The sequence below is a fragment of the Daktulosphaira vitifoliae genome, unplaced genomic scaffold (assembly GCF_025091365.1).
Source record: "Daktulosphaira vitifoliae isolate Bord-2020 unplaced genomic scaffold, ASM2509136v1 Scaffold_1, whole genome shotgun sequence".
NCBI lineage: Eukaryota > Metazoa > Arthropoda > Insecta > Hemiptera > Phylloxeridae > Daktulosphaira > Daktulosphaira vitifoliae.
In genome coordinates, this window is record NW_026099572.1 from 69,765,082 (window position 1) to 69,784,129 (window position 19,048).

Here is a 19,048-nt window from a genome sequence, read left to right on the forward strand (position 1 = left end):
TGTGCAGACTGATTTGACAAATTGAATTATAGCTGGTTGCAGCATATAAATGAAGAATGTAATAAGATATAAGGTCAGTTGAGAGTTAGTTAGTAAAAACAAATTTATTCCATAAAATTGATTGGTATTAGTATTATAATAGAAACAAGACAATTGTTTCAATGATTGAATTACAGTAATTATGTTATTATAAAACATGTTATACCAGTAATTAAATATGATCAAGTGTATTATAAAACTTAACAACTCATAGTGTGATATTTACAAATGTGAGGGATGTATTTTAACCATTACCGATTTAATTACAAAATAAATGCTACTTGATACTCATCTAAATAATGAAATTCTAATTAATTTAAATTTAACGCAGTATAATACTAACAAAAAAAAATTTTTTTTATGAAATTTGATCATAATTAGTATTGTTTTTATAAAAATGTCATAAATTATATGCTCTATTAGAGAATTGGAAGTTCCAAATTGGAGATACTGTAGTATTAAATACTACACCCAGAGAAAAACCTCGATCTATATAATAAATTCATTGTTCAATTTGATAAATATATCATTACTATTGAATCAATGATATATTTATCAATATGATATTTTTTTTTCTTGTCTTGAACAATAATTATTTATAAGAATAGTTATTTTGTTTGTATTAATAAAACATTATCATAAACCCTTGATAAAATTTCTCTTTCAATTTTGATTGAGGATTTTCTTTGGGTGTAGTACTTACAACCTTATTTAGTTTTCATAAGAAATGGTAACAAGGATGTAAGGAAGTGGGGGTTTTTACAATTCATCGCAATTTTTTTTACTTGTCATCGATTATATTAAAAAAAACCGTAGCACAGTGTGAGCGTGGCATAGTTGGAACTAGTATAGATGATATCTGACAATGATTAAAATCACTATCATAAGAAACGATTCGATGCAAATCTGTAGATAGTGTTTAATTTTAAGAAATTGGTGGATTATTGAAAAACAAAATTCTAACTCAAAAAGAATTACGGAAAAATTTCAAAAAATCATTGCCACGAGCAATAAATTACTGAATCGGCAAACGTTCGTTGCATTCGTTTTTTGATAAAATTGGCAATTTAAGCTGATTCAAATGTTAAAATGAATTTTTTCGACTTTAAAGAAAAAAAAATTGAAATAAGTTTAACATTATATTCTAGGTCAATTAGATTTATATAATATTCATGAAAATCAGTGTACCCCATTATAAGGTATTTTAAAATAAATTAAAATATAATGCCAAGAATTATAACACAAAAATAGCATGTTTTTTAACTACGGCAAACATTTGCACATAAAAGATAAGTTGTAATTATAACATATGTTTGAAGCTCGGAGTATTTTCGGAACATTTTCAAAACTTAAGTTGAAAAAGTTAATTTTTTGTGCAGTAATTGCTATTTTGAATCCTCTCCAGTGGACATGTAAAAGGTCAGATTTTCAAAAAATTTGTATCAAATGAAAGGGAAATATCTAAAATTTCAATATAAAAAAGAATTACATTAATTTGTTCACTTTTCAATAAATTATGGCAATTTTTAGAGAAAAAAAATGTCGAAATTTACCTATTCTAAAAATTGTAATTTTTGGGGATTTTCACTATTTAACTATTTTATTCAAACAAACTTTATAATATCTGTTGATAATTGTTTCAATATAAGAGTAATTCGAATTACACAAATAAATTAATTTAAGCTACTGTTTGTAAAATCAGTAGAGCAAACAAAAATCGTAAATCTTATTGATCTTTGCGACATTAGCATACAGATAAATATTAACAAGATGGATAGTATCGACTACAATATTTAATTAAATACCTATTTATATAAGTAATTACGTGTACATAGATATTTTTATTATTACCCAATCAATTCTGTTTAATCTATTGCGTTTTCATTTTTCTAAAATAATGACATTTTGATTTTGTTTAGTTACATTGTCTTTTTGCTTCTAAAAGTTTAATCGTAAATCAATGACTTAATATCCATTTACTTTTATAAGCAAATAATAAATAATGATGTAAAATCGTAAAATTTAAATTAATTTTATTGTTTATAGGCTATCTAATAAAATATAATATTACAACTTTTTCTTTTTATTCAATTCACGAATAAAAAATGAAGTTACAACTTTGCCAAATGTATTATTTTGAATGATTATGGTTAAATTTAACTTTTCATTTATTTTTATGATATTTTATGCATAACAAGCAAGAAATATATCACATGAATTACCATTACAAATTATTTTCTTTAGTTTTTTTATAGTTTAGATATGGGTGAGTTAAAATGAATAGATATTTTTTGATACTTCTAACGTGTAAGACTACTGTAACTTTTTTACTTCACATCGAACATAAATGAAAAACATAAAAGTTATATACAACAACGACAGAGAGAAAAAATTTTGTTATTGCAAATATATCATAAAAAATGATTTTGTCGCAAGACATGAATTATTTCGTTTTTAAAGAAAAACATTAATTAATACTAAGTTAACAGTTTTTAAAATAAATTTTATCAAAACTTAATAATTAATTTTAGCTTAATCGAAATGTATAACCATTTTTTAGTTGATAAAGTCTACGTAAAATGAACTTTAAGTTAAATTAAAATACACTTTTTATGTACTTAATAATAACGGTGTTACAAATTTTATAAATAATTATAAGTTACAATATTAAATTAGTTCTAATATTTCTTAAACCTTATTATATAAACTTTTTGAATATTAAATTTTATGGAACAATAGAAATCAAATCCCGCACTAAGATTGTTCTCCTCCATAAGACCTCATGCCTTACGCTTTAAGGAGTTTGCAGTCTAAGTTGACGTTAAAAATAAGTCTACATTTCACAAAAAAATTAATGTTAGGATGATCACATATCTGTTTTACGCGAGACCCTCAGATTTCTAACGTTGGTTTTATCAAAAATTATCATTAATACAACTAGACCAAAATCTTAAAACATTTTAATACAAATAAATAACCTACTCAAATGTAATATTATATTAAAAATATAATTTAAAAAAATTAGAATAAATAGTTTCTATAAATACACAGTAACGATAATATATAATATATGAGACACATTTAAAGATAATGTGAAATTTATTTATTTTACAAACTCTACATCCATTATAAGTTTTATATATGTTTTCATATTTAAACAGAAACAATTACGATTCATTTAAAATGAAAATAATTATCTTACACATTGTTTATTATACACCCAGGCATTTTATGTAATGGCGTATGTAAAGAATTGTTAAGAAAATTATATAGATAAATGCTATAATACAGATTTAATTTACATATTTGAATTTAAATATATGAGAAACTGCTAGATATATTTTCAAGTATGTAACATCAGATTTAAAAGAAAATTGATTTGGCCGGTAAGTATATATTTGCTTAGTGCTTAGTGTTAAATCATTGATAAGTAAAAAAAAATTGAATAAGCATTTTGAAAAAGAGTAATGAAAATATGTTTATGGGATATTTTCACTTCTTCAATTAATATTTAATTTTCAAAATACTAAAAATTTTAATTTAAAGTTAATCAAATTTTTTTAATTTGTCTTTTTAAAAATCAAATTAATTGAATGTAAAAATAATTTTTAATTAGTTAACTTATTGAAAAAAAAAAAGTTTATAAAACTCTACACTGAAAATCAGCGATGTTGACATCAGATTACCAAGAATCGTTTTAAACTAAAAGCTACAAGCGAATAGCAACCTGCCTGAATATAAGTTGCTAAATGATAAAACTCTTGCTTGTCTCATTTGAATCTCTGATGCTTTGTAGAAACCACATAATTCATTAAATAAAAAATGTTTACTTATAGTCACATACATATTGTTCCAAATTATTAATTAACGTTTATTATTTACATAAATTATAATAATAACAATAATAATAATTTCTTAAATTTTGTATATTATGCGATAACCGTTATTAATATAACTTAAAAGTATAAGATCATATAAAATTTAGATTTTTTTGTGCATTTTTCTATTTCTTATACTATTTTAAAGTAAAAAATTAGAATTTTCGACTTAATATAAATGTACCAAGCATCATAGAAATACCAAAGCGATTTTGATATCATAAATCACTTATTAAATCAAAAAATTAATATAGTATTGATAATTATTTTTTTACTTCTTTTATTAGATGTTTTTCTCAATTCATCAGTCATGGAGTTTTTTTAATATTCATCATTTATATATTACACTGATACCAGTTTTAATTTTTAAAATGGTAGTATACATCTCAATTATTTTATATATTAATTAATGAAATTAGAAAATAACTAATCCATAACAATTTTTGGACCAATTTGTTAATAGTACCTAACATTCTTATAACAAGGCGGTAAGAGAAGAATGATAAAAATAATAAACATCGCGTTTTGCTTCAACCCTTTACTTTTAATTGATTATTACTTCTAAAACAGTGGTGCAGTAGTTGTTATTTACCAGTCATTTTTCAATCATTCTCTATAATAAATCATATCTATCTTATAAGAGATCCACAGTGCCTACAATTTTCCTAATCCTAATCCTACATAAAAGTGTAACTATAAAGTGTAGTGACTATAAAGTCAATACACTTTTAATGTGAGAAGTGCAACAAAATCCGAAAGATAAGAGAAAACCTTAATTCTGATATTAAATAATCTTAAAATTTTAAGTTAAAAAAATAAGAAAATGCTTATTTGCATTTTTATTTGTATTATTTATGTAAAACATAAAACTAAACTAAAAAATAAAATTTACATTAATCTTACGTTAAAAAAAAATAATAACATACAAATTATGGTTAATGGATTTTAAGAACTCAACAAATCCGTCTCATATTATCTCATAATAGTCTTTTAAGAAATTTTAAAATCAGTTCTTTGTAAAAAATATTCATTTTTTTCCTTAAACAAAATTTAATAAATAAAGAAACTTTTCAGTTGGCTATTATAGTTGAACAGTTATTCTATTTGCAAAAATAGTTGAGTCAAAATCTTATTATGACAAAAACAGTGCGTTATTGCATTTTATGTTACGCTATAAAGAACGTATTACGCAAAGGAAATAACATTTTTTCTCTATTCAGTAATGTAAATGCTGTTTAAATGTTGTTATAAATTCAACAATACAATAGGGATTTTTTTAGAACTAATAGAGGTTGTAAATTTTAAATTATAATTAAATCATAATAAATTAATTGGCAGACTATCAATTGAATAAATAATCTAAAAGTTTTTTAGTTAACTGTTAATACATAAATATTAAAGACTGGTGGATGTTGCTTTAAATGTAATTTCTACACTCCATGAAAATACCTTTTATGTGTATGGGAATATTGACAGGTAATACAGTAAGAAATAAAAAGATTTTCAATAATTCATGATTAAAGACTACTATTACATGTTTTTTTGAAAGAATGGAAGATTTATAAGTTTCTCATTTTTTAATTTTTTGTATGTATTCAACCAAAAAACTTTTTTAATTATTAATTGTCATTTTAATTAATATATTTATATAAACATAACTTTTAAAAATAATTTTAAATTAATAACTAATCATTAGAAACATTAACACTCTATATAAACAAATTTTTATTAAGTTCTTCTAGAAAATATAAAAAAATAAAAAACGTACAATAACAAATTATTCGTGCGTATTAATTAGAAATACTATTTTTAAATTATAAGCATTTATATTCGTGATTCAGTAAGTCTCAAGGGTAAACATTAATTCAACAAATTATTACTGATTCTCACTGTAAATTTTTGCTCTGTTTAAACTTAACGTAATTATCATTAAAAAGAGTAAATAATTTAAATTTTTAACCGAATTTTATAAATATTTTTGTTGTTGTTGTGAACATATAACAATGGTGCAATGAGTTACATATTTCTGTAATTTAAAACAATTTATTTTTAGTTTTGACTTTTTATCGATTTTCTATAAAGTACAGCACTTGCACTATTTATACTAAGTTCATATATTTTTAAAGCAATAATTAAAAATATAAGTTCTCATTAATTTTCAATAATATAAATAAATAATATAAATATCAATAATATGAACATACACGTAGTTTAGAGAAAGGTTAAGAGGTTAAGCCCCTCCAAAAATAAAACTAGCAATACAAAAATTTTATAGTTTTTTTTATCTACGTCTATTCATAAAAATAACTAGTTTTCTTTAATATTTAGATTTAAAATTAATTTTAATTTAATTGTTGATATAAACCATATAAGTTATTTTAATTTGTTAATTTTTTGTGCTAAAAAATCTGTTTATGTTATATTTCTGTACCGTAGACTTTTTTAAAAATTCTAATTTAAACGTTCTCATCTAGTCTAGAACTAAAAGTACCCAGAAATTATATTTACCTATCTTAAACATTGAATATATTAAATGTACCTTTTTTAATCTATTTAATTTAGTAAATGCACATAAATATTATTGTTAATATAATATTATATATATATAAATAATTTTTTTTTATTAAAGATATAATATTTTTACACTAAAATATATTTATCTTTTTGAAAGTCAAAATAACTATTTTTTAGTCCTTTTATCACAAAAAATGTTAATGGATCTATAATAGTTTTAGGATAAATACTGATTGAGTTACAAACATTTTAATACATTAAGTGGGTATATAACAAAGGTGAGTACAACTCACTCTGTTGTATGTTTACTCCACCTGCGCTGCAAACCAATTTTATGTATTAAAAAGCTTATTACTCAATGAGAACTTATCCTAAAATTGATCTATCAAAATTTTTGTAATTAATTAGCTAAAAAATAATTATTTTGAAATTATTAAAAATTATATAAATAAATGGTTTATTATTAAAAATAAATAATGGAAAATATCTTCTTAACATAGTCTAAGAGTGGAATAATTATTTAAAAAAAAATTACAACAAAATGTTAATTGTATCAATTGTTATAAGAATTGTTAGATAAATCTATTTCACTCTGTATTTAATATATGCTGCTGTATATACTAAAAGGTTCTTAACCTTTTATAGAACACGGACCCCCGATGAAAAATCGCGGACCCCTACCAATTTTTTGTCGAATACCTTTCTTTTACAAAACATATCAAGTTATCATAACCAAAATTAAAATAATTATTTTATATTACAAATCATAGAACCAAACATAACAAAATATACACATTTATAATTATTTTTATTTAACTTAATTTTTCATTTTAAACTTTAACATCATTAAACACTTTAATTAAAAAAAAATTGTAAAATAAATTATTTTATTCTTAATATTCTTAAAACTTAATTTTTATTTACTTAATTATTAAGTCTTAATACGATGGTTGATGTTGAAGTTGGAGACTAAATTAGTCATTTTTATTAATTCTTCTCAACAACAGTTCTTTAATATTTCCTTATAAACTATCAATTCGTTTTTTTTATTGTATCATTTGACAATGTAATATTATTTAAGCTACTTGCAGCTTCTTCGCCGAAGAAATTGCAGAAACCATAACTTTTGCAGCAGGTAATATCAAGTCTTCTGCAATCGTGTGAGGTTTTCCTGATTTCCTAGTTAGTAAAGAAACTGCAAACACTGCTTTTACGTTGCTTTCATTTGTACAATCAGTTGCAGTTTTTTTGATCAATTTCATAATTTTTCTCAATTATTGCTCTTTATTTTTAAAACAATCAAAGAATTTCATGGCATGTTCTTTATGCTTAGTTTCAAGGTGTCTTTTTAGAGTTGATGGTTTTAAAGCCTCGTTTGATAATACCTCAAAACATATCACACATTGAGGTTTTGGTTCTTCTTCAGATCCGTTGCACGTGAAACCCATTTATAAATAATTACTATCATACTGACGAAGTTTTGTTGAATTTTCTTTTTTCATACACGGAGTCTTTTCATCATCAACGTCAGAATTTTTCCTTTTTAAATTTAGCCAACGTTTCATTTTAACTTAAATGTCTTTAAGATGGTTTGAAAAAATATCACGTATTAATCGTAAATTACGTAGGTATAAAATTGATCAACTGCACTTATTGGTAGTAAATATACGCTACCGACTAAAGTGCTGACTGTCCGTACAATTCGTACCAACAAGAAAAACTGATAAATAAATATTAATAATAAAATTATTAGGTTTAGAATGTTTAGATACTTAATTATATCGAATTCCACATTGTCGTCGGTGTAATTAAGATAACATAGATTTATCTCTTATAATATAAGATATACTTTATAATTTTATATGAAAAAAATAATAATAATAATCCAATAATATTTTAATAATGCACTCATGTCACGTATTTACTTATGTTAGGTGTTAAGACTGTCGCGGACCCTCAACATGAGTATTGCGGACCCCCAGGGGGCCCCGGACCACAGGTTAAGAACCGCTGATATACAGAATATATTATGTCATAATGAATAATTGGAAAAGATTAAAAAGTTAAACATTTGATTCGTACCCCTCGAAGTAATTAACACGTTTTTATTATACTTAGACTTAAAATTTATTGTAAATCACTATTTATTTACAAGAATACATGATAACATTTGAGTGTTATTACTCAAAAAAAATGACATTTAAAATTAATTTGCATTTAAAAAAAGTAACACGCAAGGCGATTAGAGATTGGAATTGGCTACCAGTAACAAACATAATTAATTCATATAGTTCTCCTCTAACGTATCAAAAAAAAAAAAGTCACAAATGATAAATACATAAGGTCAGATCTTAATCAGTTCAGCAATAATAATATAATAATAACCTTCTATGTTTCGTATTTTTTTCTATTTATCACGTAATATTATTATATTTTTTTAATAAAAGACATTCATATAAAATAAAAATTAATTTCATATTTTTAAATGATTCCGTTCATGATCTAACTCGATAAAGCTTAGTCTAAATTACTATATTAAATAATTTTTTTAGCGTTCATGAGCTATATATAACATGTTTACATACAAGTTTTTCTGTATTGACTTTATATCAGCATTTTCCCCATATATTATACACGAATTACTTTATTTATCAATAATAATTTATAATATAAATAAAATAATAAGTTTTATTTTATTTATTGATAAATTATATCGGTGATAATACATAAAGTTTATTATAAAACAAAACTTTATCGCTTGATCCTATATATTTGATGTTTTAATTCTGATAAATATATTTTTGAACAAAGAAATTAGATATATTAAAGTAATATAATACTTATTGAAAAATATACAATAGCTTAGTATATCTACTATAATATACTTAGTAGACTTTTCTTGGTATTATCAAAATATAACTTACATAAAATCAAGAGTTTTTCCACTTCTTAAATAGTATACAAATAATTATAAGAAATCCTATTGTATATTTTATGTACTTATACTTAACATATAGTATTAAAATTATATTAATTTTAATAAGTTAGTTAATACAAAATAAAATTTATCCCAACAATTAAAACACAGGATCTTTTTTTTAAGGAAAATTGATGTAACCACCATAGATATTCCCATGATTTTTGCATGAAATTTCATTAAATGTGTTTTAGGCTTAAAGTATTTTTCAATCATTGTTTAATTATGAGTTATCAACAACAATATATTAATATTTATTTTTTAATGTTGAATTAAATTTAGATAAATTTTTATGATTATCTTAATGAAGAAGATGTAAATTGTAAACCAACATGACCACTATTTATTCATGATTAAAAATAATGTAAACATCTTATATAATTGATTTAAAAATTTAAATTTCATAAAAAAATAAAGAGAATTTTTGTTTTTATTGAAATTATTTCAAAAAGTGTTAAAAAAAACAGATTTATAACGTGTATGTACTAAATTATCGATATTAGATCTATTTATTTTATCAGTAATTGTCAATATTCAAAGACTTTTTTATTTTAGTAGTAATCGAAATTATAATTTATACGTAGATAAATGTATGGATATTTCAAATAATTATACTAATTCAACAGCTCTTTATTAAAATTTATTTTAAAAAATACACCTTAACAAATAAACGCTGTTTTAACTTTATAAAATTGATATTTTTATGGAAAAAATATGACACTTATGCATTTTATAGAATTTCATAAAATATCTGATTACAAAAAATGGTATTACTTCTTAAAATCCATAACACCATTTCTATTATATATCTTATCATTGATCACAGTGCTTTTGCGATTTGTGTTGTATTGTCGAAAGGAGGACAAGAGTATTTGTACATTGTTATTGTTATAGTATAATGACGGAAAAAAAGCTCTGAGCCAAGTCATCTATATCATACATATACCTACTCTTCACCCAAAAATACTTTGGTAGTCGGGATAATAAATAATTCCTAGGGGACGAGTATAGCACATTTTTTGCCAAAATATTTTCAAACTAACGTCTGTAGAGTGTTTACACAGTATTTTTTTTATTAAATTGGAGCACTATACTGTTTAGTCGTATCTGCATTATAAATATGTTCATCCAAAATATTTTTTTGTGTGTTATTCAAATGTTTTTATCACTTTCGATTTCTGTTAAGACTTTAGTAGTTTCTAATAAACAATATAAGATTATCCAAAACTATCATTAGTTACTTCCATTATAAGTGGCTAATGGAGGTTTGGAACAATATAAATTATACATTAAACACAATCTATACACATTGTTGTAAACTCTATTTCAAAAATATCGCCATATTAATTATATTAAGTAATAATACCATACAACCTGTATATAGTTAATATAGAATAATAACAATTCTAGCATCAATATATTTAGTAAATAAACAATTAATTTATGTAAAATAGTACAGTATATATCAAATACTTTTCAAAGAAATTAACCCTAGAATGTATAAAAATATATCATAATATATTATAATCAATTATTATTATTATAAAAACCCTTTTCCCTTATTTTCATATAAATATTAGCGCCCTTTTATATTTTTACTATTTCACAAAATGTCATTAGTTTTGCATTTAAGAAAGAAATTTCTTTGTTGAATAAGTTTTTTTTTAACACTGGTAAAAATAAGACTTTTGTTACAAGAATCTCACAAATTTAAAAATGTATAGAATACAAAAAAAACTTAATACTAAATTCAGAGAATGTTGGCTCCTCGTTAACATTGTTAACAACTACCCACAGTATATTTTATCATTATTTTTTTTAACTACAAAATATCATAACATTATTAAGAAATTTATGAAAAGGTTCGTAAACATTATAACTGCACAATCATAATAAACTTACATTAATTGGCAAACTACTATTAAACTTAGACTGAATACTATTAATTATAAATAAATGTACAAGAAAAAATCGTAAAAAATAAGATAGTTGAACAATATTTTACTTGTTAAAAATATATTTGATAATGTATTTAAATTACGGTTATATTTTAATAATAAATTCAGAAGTGAACTGCAAATTTAATAATCTCAACTTATAAATTATTCAAATAAAACACTATGAAAATGAAAATAATTTAAGAACATTGAAAATAGTATGAAGTAGTAAGACGGCGTCATAATTAGGCAAATTTGATACATTAGCGTTGAACATTAATAAGCTTTCGTATTGTTTACATTGTTTAGGTATCAATATAAAATACTTCAGATTATAGGTACGTTTATTAAAAAATTCTACTTAATGTAAAATTTGGACAGTTACAAATAAAATTTGTTAAAATTATAGCTTTTCACACAGTTGTAGATAATAATTTAAAATATGTTTAATTGAGCTTATATAATCAAAAACCGCAAAGACTTCTCGTTTGTTCTATACGCTATGTTATTTCTACTGGAAAAAATTACTTTTTTCTACTACACGCTTTTTTCAAAACTCTTATGCATTGTACTCAAAGTTCATTATACTATAGGTTTACATTTTATTTTACTCCTGTATGTACAGTTGTTAAATTATAAATTTTAATATACAAGTAATTTATTAATTATACTACCCTCCATTATTATGTTGAATAATGATTTTTAAAAATTTATTGGCTAAAATTAAATTACTTTTTTTTAAAAACCATTGTAAATGTAAAGTTTATTGTAAGAAAAAATAATTTCCTGAGTATAACTTCCAAAATTTTAACGAGAACTTATTTTTTTATCATTAAATAGAGAATTGTGCTAAATAAAATTATGACTATTACTTATTACTTTTTGAGTTATTATAATTTTTAGTTATAGGCGAGCGGGGTGCGCAACGTAAGAGAATTCTTAACTGTAAATTACAGATAAAATAGAGCATCACTGTATACTACCACACTTCTCACTTTTTCTAAATCTACATTTTCTAATATTTCAAAAAGTAATTACACAAAACTGGTTACCGACTAATCAAAATTTTAATTTAGACCGTTGTCTAATAATTTAATTTAAAATAATTTGATAATAAAATAATAATAACAGGTTCCTATTTAAAATTTCAAAAGTTACACCTATAATCTACACTTGTGGTTATTTTGTCTTACAATAAATTTTACATATACGATAGTTTATGATAATAAATTAAATTTTAATCTATATATTTAATTTAAAAAAATATATTTCGTTAACGGAAAATGAGTGGTAGTATGCTTAATAAATCTGCCTTTATATTGAAGTATTAAATTTGAATCATTCGAATACATTTCCTTTTTGAACAAAAATCGTACAAACAATTTTTGTTCAATACCTAATTAATGGATTGGTTTATTTTTATGTATTTGTTGAAATTAAAAGGATATTCAAGTATATTAGAATTATAACTAATGTTATCCTTTGGGTCAAAAGTGTTATAACTATTAAGCCGTAAAAAATTGTAAACGTTTTTTCTGTTTTACTGTCCTTAATAATGTATTTATATTAACATCATATATCAATAGGTGAATAATATGTGAAAATCGAAGATCAAATTTAAACTGTGTAGTTAAGATAAGTGATTAAAGTTTAAATAGGTAGGTACTTATAACTAATTGAAATTCTTTTATTATTATTATGAATGGGCAATGACAATATTTGATTCACAAAACATTTCTGGATATCCTAAGCAATTTAAGAACGAAATGAAACACAATTTGAAATTCTCAATAATATATGAACCAACTTAACTATTTTTTTGATTGCCACGTAAAGATTTTCTCAAAAGTTTATAATTCTAAAATTGAAAAAAAAACTTTTCAATATACATTTTTTACAGTCTAATATCGAAAGAAAAGTAATAAAAGTTTAAGACTACTCAAATCTAACCGGAAAAAAATTTTAAACATAATATTGCCACGAAGTATTCAATTGAAAAGTTCTAAGATGCATAATAAATTGATGTAATAATATAATAATGATGTTTTTCAGTAAAAACTTATCAAATCTTAAAAGTATGTACTAGTTATACAACACCAATGTCAAATTTTATACAGAAATGAGACTACACATTATTGATTTATTTAAACCATAAGTAACATGTATTGACATAAAAATTAAATCTATGTATGTTTGTCAAGTAAACTTTACAATGTCTTTCCTAAACTAACATTAAGTTCATGTATTCTATGAACATGCAACCTCCAAAATATGAGAATTGAAACTTAATTATATACTTTTCCACTAGAGATTATAGGTCATTAACGTAATACATGTAAACACTATGATATCTGATGTAAAATTTTACTAAGGCATAATGTAAACTCAAAAATAGCATACATTTAACTTACTATTTTAAAAGAAACAAGTATTCAATTTAATAGAAAAATAAAATATTTCTATAAAATTTACTGTATTTAAATATACAATACAACTTATAATGTGATACATCAAACTTTAAATTTCTTTAGAGAATTTATTAATTATATCTTATGTCAATATACACATAATTTTTTATTCCTTATTTTTATTAAAATATTAAATTAAGTCAATATTTGTTTGGTTTTTAGAATTAAAATTAACAAAGAAACTAACATCACACCAAAGACCCAAAGTATAGAATTATGTTGTCAAAAATTTCTCTTTAAATAATAATTACTTAATTAATAGAGGTTATATTCAAAGACAGTATTGAAGAGACATAAAAAAAATTAAACATTAGGTACAAAACTTATTGGCTTAATTTGTTCAACTGCTACGATAGCTAAAATATCTTTTAACAATATTAGAATAATAATTATTCTAATATAATTTTACAGTAATAATAAAAAAATATTTATAAAACTAACTTGTCACAAACACATTTTCTATATGTAAACGACCCCTAAATATAAAAAAAAATCTTATATGAATAAATCATAGTTTTTTTTAATTTTCTATTTCAACTTTTTTTTTGTTAATTATTTATGCCTATATTTTAGGTCAAACGGTGTAGTATATAGGAGAGCGGTATGTACTCCGTTCAATCCCCCCTTAAACAAAATATAATTGTAATAAAAAAGATTTAAGTATTAAATATAAATATTTTCAAGGATAATTTTCGCAGCTTTTAATATCAATCCAATAAGTATATTTAAATGAATGAAGTTGCCTTTACCAAAAAAATATTCTAGCTACCAAAGACTTGTAGTAAATCACATTTTTAATTTCATAACTGAAATAATAATTAACTAATAAATGTCAAAATAACTGAATTAAGAAAGTTATCTTTCTCTTTTTTGATAAATTCATACTCACAATTATGATACACATTTGCCATAGAAATAACGAAACATAAAACTTTTTATAATTTCTCCATGAAAATTACAATACAAAAATTGAGTATCAATTTCATACTAAATTTCATTTGTATAATATGTATTTATTCATGTATATACTTATAAATTATAAAGTTCGTAGTTAGAATATAATTAAGGAAATAGAAGTTAATATGCTTTCGGAGAAAATTCATTAAATTCCTTCAAAGTATTAAACACTATCAATAGAATTGCATCTAAGTGCTTCTTATTATAATGATTTTAATCTCTATCAGATATCATCATACTTTTGCCAAGTATGCCACAACCCCACTGAACTGGGTCGGGTTTTTATTTCACAATAAAATAATTCAATAATTTAACAAGGCAGCTATTGAGTTAATGGTCACATATAATAATAACGCGTAATTCTTGTTTCGAAAATTGAACAGTATTGTAAACATTTCATGAGGAAAAAACTTATTTTTGTATAAGCGTTTTAATAATTTTGTTCAATGATCCATGTGTAATCGATTAACTGAAGTTCACGGTAAACTATTACATAAGTATCTATTAATGAAATTGATTAAACAATTTCTACTTTTAGTATATATTTCTAACATTATTTTTGACGTATTTCATAATTAAAGAAAAAATATTTAAAAATAACTATTTTAATTGTAACTATGGAATACATTTTTTATTGCATATAAAAAATATATAATGGATTTTTAGAAAAATTTAAGATTCGAATAAGAATTCTGTTGAAAATGAAAAATTTTTAATTTTTTTAGCTAATTATAGATGAATATTTTTTAACAGTCAGTCACACAGGCAAACGAAAAAATCTTAAATTGCACTTACTTTTATTTTCAGTCAACTTTTTTTGTTAACCATAAGAATGTGAGTTATTAAAAGAGAATTACGATACACTATGATAAGGACGTTTGCATGAAATAGGCAAAAAGTAAAATTGTTTTGTGTAGAACAACTTTAATCAAGTTAAATTGACATCGCAGTCTTCAAATTTTCACCAAGTTATAAAAAAGAAATTTACCAGTGATCTAGTATTTTTATAGTATTGATATGGCAGCTCAAAAGTTATTCATTAAACATTGGAAAATATAAATAGTGTAATTTACTAAAATTTACTAGTGAGTATAAAATATTAGAAATGATGTAAACAGATAATATTCTCATTAATAATTTTGTAAAGATTCTGACATCAATATAAATCAAACATAGTTGCCCCGCGCAAAACATGTTTATAACTGTTTGTTAACAATACTTTGTACTTTTGTGAGTCTAAACTTAAATTATGGACTTTGATCGGCCTTCTCCTACTTATAAATATTTTACACAGTTAACCTACATACAAATCATATTATTATGTGTATCTTAAGGCAGGTTTTATCCGTCATTTTAAATCATATACTCAATTTCTTAAGTTACACTAATTTTTCTAATGAAATAGATAAAAAAATATATTTTATACAGCTGAAGATAGTTATAAAAATCTTATCGTTTTATTTTTAGTATACTAGCACTCCACGAGGTTATCATAAAATATCTCTATTACCTTAACATGCATTTACTTGAATGTTAATTGTAAAATTAAATATAAAACCAAATGCTTAGCTATATGATTTTTTATGTTAATAAATAAAAATGATAATTTAGTTGTTTTTTCTTGTATACATCTTTTATTCTTCTAAATTTTAAAATTAAAAATATACATACATTTCCGTTGAAATGTATATAAATAATAGAATTGCATTATTTTCTGGATAAAAAAATCTACCTACTCCATTGTATGTCTCAACCACTCCCATGCATTAGTAATAACCTAGTATATTACACAAGCGTATATAAGTAATAATTTACTTGATGGACATAACAGATCATGATATTACAAGCAACCATAAAATAAAACTACTTAAGTTCTTACTAAGTGTATTATGACGTTTTTTTCAAATAAAAATCGTTGAAAATAAATGACAACAGACGAAATAATGTTTTAACATTTAAAATACAAGAACTATGTAGAAATTATATAAAATTTACCATGAATTCCAAAAAGCGTTGTCGGATAAGCAATTTAAAAATTTTACGTAAATAAAAAGTAATATTGTCCGAAAAAGAAAAATACGACGAGCGACTAGTGCTCATTATAAAAACAAGATATTGCACTCAAGTTGATTTGATAACATTAAATCTCAAAATATACACACATAACATTTGTATAAATTATTCTGGTTTCTAAATGATCGGAAAGTTACACACATTTTGTGGCTATCAATTATTATTAAAAATCAACATTACATCCATACTGGTCTTAGATTGAAGTTATTATAATTGTTAAATCTGAAATTCAGATTATTTAAAAAATTTCATTAGCTGAAAAATGAATACCTCATAAGAAATCTTTCCCAAAATATCCAAATAAAACGTTTTATTAAAAAAATTAATGAGAATGGCTATTTAATATTACACCTAATTAAGAAAAAAAAAATTAATTCAATGAAATACATACCGACATTCGGCGAATAAATATAAGCAACAATGCCACCGGGTCAATTAAGAAGTTCACCGGATGGGGTCAACCACAAAAAATACCGGCTCGTCGACAAGTAATGAGTACTCAGAAGGCGTGCTGTAGTGGTGTCAACGGTAGTGGCGGCGGCGAGTTATTCAAAACGATTGCCCACTCAAGGGTCGGCCACCAAGTGCGGCGCGAGCGAGCGTCGAGTCGTCTGTCGAATGCGGCGTTCGCACTTCTACGTGCACGTCCGAAAGTCCTGTGGCCGGCTGTAGCAGTGGCGGCGTGCGAACAACGGATGTGGCGCGCGTATTCAGAGAATCGCACGAGCTCAGCGCAAGAAGGTTAGCGTATAAAGTTCAACATTGTGCTTCGCGTTTACTGGATGCTACGAATTGGCCACCGTACGTTACATACCGGACGGCGGGTAGAGATTGACACAGTGGCCCTTCTGCGTATAGCGCGCGCGCATTCACCTGTGTACTCTCTGACAACGACCACTACAATCGCGTACAGCTAACAAGTGGTTCATGCAACAGTGTAACACGACGGCGGCGGTTCGACCTACTTGAACGGCACAAATTTCATCGTCGTGTTTAAACTTTTATGATGCATTCGTTTTTTATGTCAAATACGCCGTTCTCTTCAAGATATCCTAATTTCTTCGATCACCTGAACTGTAATAGTTATTTGTTAATTAACAATAGTGTTTTATTAAGCAATAAGCATATTTCATATATTATGCAGTAAAAAAATACAAATTAAGTCTCATAATTTTAAAACGTACACCTCAACTAAATATTTATAACAAAATATAAGTTTCTTTATTTTAGAAACTCAAACTTGAAATATACCAAACAAACAGCATAAAGAGTATTTACGAAGATTAAATGAATACCACAAAAACTTTCTTCGGTTGACTGTTATACTTAACAGAAATAGATTTCAAGTTTTTTATAACAAACTCGTGTATTAAACAAAAGTATTCGTTGAAGTAACTTTTCAAAGAAGAATGTTAAATGATTCTAATTGAAATTTTTTAGGTAATAATATAATGAAAATAATCGGGTGAAGACACAGATAAATCTACCACTTACCCCGGCACCTAAAATTGTTTAGGTATGTATATAAGAATAGTGGACTGTATAAGACCGTCTATTTACAACACTAGAACGGCGAGGAGGGAGGGTTTGTCAATTACAACAACTTACACCAATACAAAAGACGTATAGCCCTTCACGTGGCTGCTTCATATAAATATTCAAATATCTTCAATGCAAAGCTTTAAAATGTGTCTATAACAATATTAAATTAGTACAACTCAACAAATTATTATCCTAGCTTAATGTCATAAGTGTAATAACAATTAGATTATAATTCTAAAAATATTATTAAACTACTTGTTATTTTGTTGATTTATAAGCCATAAGTATCCAAATAATCATATTTACGTAAAACTAAGTTTTGGTAATTTTAACGGACTTATCCAAATTTTACCGAAATACAAAGCTTAAAAGTGCATATTTCTTAAATCAACATTTTTATTTGATTAAACCACTTGACTATTAATAGTTACAAATTTTTAACTTAATACCTATATTTTAAATTATTTCTAAGAATAAAAATGAGCAATACTTTAGTAATGACATCAATTAATTGTCGAGAATTAATATCATTGAGTATGGTCTGGTTAACAATGATATTAAAAGATCCCGTTGAAAAATATAGAGAACAAAAAGTTAATTAATCATGCTGCAGAAAAAATTTTTATAAAACTTTTCAAGAATAAAAAGAAGTCATATTACAAA

At 23.8% G+C, this 19,048-nt stretch overlaps 1 protein-coding gene across 3 annotated transcripts in view; it reads right to left on the reverse strand.

The window, feature by feature from the left end:
* Nucleotides 1–17,542, reverse strand: part of LOC126904618 (uncharacterized) — a 93,799-nt gene extending 76,257 nt beyond the window's left edge. For 2 of the 3 annotated variants that reach the window (XR_007703785.1, XM_050683794.1), the window contains exon 1: nt 17,235–17,525. The gene's annotated coding sequence lies outside the window, so the exon portion shown is untranslated. Of the gene's footprint in view, nt 1–17,234 lie in introns of all 3 variants that reach the window. The other variant, XM_050683805.1, reaches the window with a different exon arrangement.
* Nucleotides 17,543–19,048: the final 1,506 nt, after the last annotated feature.